The following is a 2,117-nucleotide window of genomic DNA, read 5'->3' as shown; positions in this document are numbered from 1 at the left end:
CTTTTGCTGCCACCTATTGATTAAAATTATCTGATATAATTCTTAAAATAAACCAGTAAACAATGAATAACATTTTGCAGTAAGAAATAATAGATTTTATTTTTATATTAAATATCTGTGTAAATTACTGGTATAGTAATACCGGTTACTGTATTATAAAGTTTTAAACCAATAACTAAAAAAAAAAATAAATAATATTTATATTGTTAGAAATAAAAAGTTTTACTTTCACACTGAATATCTGTGTATATTACCGATATTTAATACCGTTTAATTTATTTTTGAGCTTTTCACAGAATCGCTATATAAATGTTATGATAAAAGGCATAGTAGCCGGTATTTTTAAATTTTTGCTCCCAAATTTTTTTTTTCTTTTTCGCCAGGGTTCACAGATTACTTCTCCCATTTGTGCGAAAATGTTCACATAAAACCCTCCAGCCGCGGGGGTTTTTTGAATTTTTCTGTACAAAATCCGCTATGTATATTGAACGTGATAACAGCGTACCCCCAGGCCCGTCATCTGGGCCTGCGCCTGCCCAAGTGCAGGTCCCGTACCATAAATAGGCAACGATTCTACAAGAGAGGTAAATTGTGACTTGGTGACTTCTCTTTTCCGACGCCAACAGCACGAAAAATTATAGTTAGTGGTTTAACTAATTTTAGATTTTTTAATTGGTCACCACATTTTTTCTTTTGGAAAAAAAAAAACAATTTTACCCATTTTCTATATTTTTATGCAAATAAATCAATTTGTTTTTAAATATTTTTCATGTACATCCAGTGATAACATTTTTCGGGCATGTAAAATATCCTCAATCCCTGTCACCAAACCATAATTTAAAGCTTATCAATAGTTCTGTACAATCAGAGGCGCCGACGTGGGAGGGGATGAAAGTTGCTGGTCGTCCCGTATATACGGGATTCAAAGCGCACGCAGGAGGAGGAAGCATAGGCGGAGAAGGACTTGAAGATCTGGGAAATTCACGGTCATTATTGCTGGAAGGCACGATGATGATGATGTCAATTCATATATATACACATTTACATTAGATCAGTCGACTCCACCTCTGACGCAGGGCCCCCCGCGTCGACACGGCATCTTCCGCCCATGGAAGGAAGATGCATTGCATTTTTCTTTTCCATAAATTATTGTGGGGGTTCAGTGGCGGATAAAGTCATTTGAGGCCCCGGGTGAGAAAATTTTGAGCCCCTTGAACTAGAAAAAAAGTGTGTAAAGTTTCGGTTTTTCGGGCCCTTCGGAAGCCGGGCCCCGGGAGCGCGCCCGCCGTTAAATCCGCCTCTGGGGAAGAGGCCAGCCTCCTTACGAAATGCATTGGGGGAGGGCTCAAATGGCTTCAGCCCCCTAGGTTCCGGTGCCTATAGGTACAATCAAAAAATGGAATTATAATTCAAGAAACATCATTCAAATGAAATCTGTCGTAATATCATTTCTGCCCCAAAATCGCGATTTTACGTACATCAGAGATGATTTTCTACTGAATTAATTTTTAAAAGTCTCCAGTTTTTGAACCTCAGACAGACCGAGTTTGGTAATGTATAAACAATTTTACTTATTGTAATCAGGTAATTTTCAAAAAAAAAATCGTCCGAGTAATTTTCCCATCAGAAAATACTAACGCTTCGATTGTTAATCGTTGCAAGAGATCCCAATCAGCGCCGCCATCTATCAACATTGTTTTGAGTTAAAATAAGTAAATAGCTCTCTCTCGAGTCGATAAGCTCTATTTAATGGAAGGTCATTAGTCTTTAAATAAGAAAAGAGAAGCTACTTGACGTTTTTAAAGCACTCCTCAACGTCGGCCGTGATCGTATAGTGGTTAGTACATTGCGTTGTGGCCGCAATAACCCAGGTTCGAATCCTGGTCACGGCATTACCGATGATTTTTTTTTTAAAGAAATTCCTGTATTCAATACAAAACATTCAGAAAATATAGATACTTATTCTTCACAGCTCGGTCCTCTTTTCTATTGTTTCATGAGGTCGTTTATAAATAATCAAAATATTTTTGTTTTGCACTTTTTTGGATTTGAGGTCTTATAAATCTTGCCTAGCGTGTTTATTGTATTTTTTACTTGTATCTATCTCAGATTATTGA

General features: G+C 36.8%; 1 non-coding gene across 1 annotated transcript; it reads left to right on the top strand.

Annotated features, from left to right (window-relative positions):
* The first annotated feature begins 1,820 nt into the window (after positions 1-1,820).
* Positions 1,821-1,892, top strand: TRNAH-GUG (transfer RNA histidin (anticodon GUG)). The gene has a single exon. It is a non-coding gene; the product is annotated as a tRNA-His (tRNA).
* Positions 1,893-2,117: the final 225 nt, after the last annotated feature.

This window comes from Pholcus phalangioides, unplaced genomic scaffold (assembly GCF_987345545.1).
Source record: "Pholcus phalangioides strain wild (caught in Gottingen) unplaced genomic scaffold, Ppha-v1.0 ptg000009l_1, whole genome shotgun sequence".
NCBI lineage: Eukaryota > Metazoa > Arthropoda > Arachnida > Araneae > Pholcidae > Pholcus > Pholcus phalangioides.
The sequence above is the reverse complement of the archived record's forward strand: the minus strand, read 5'-3'. Positions and strand labels throughout refer to the sequence as shown.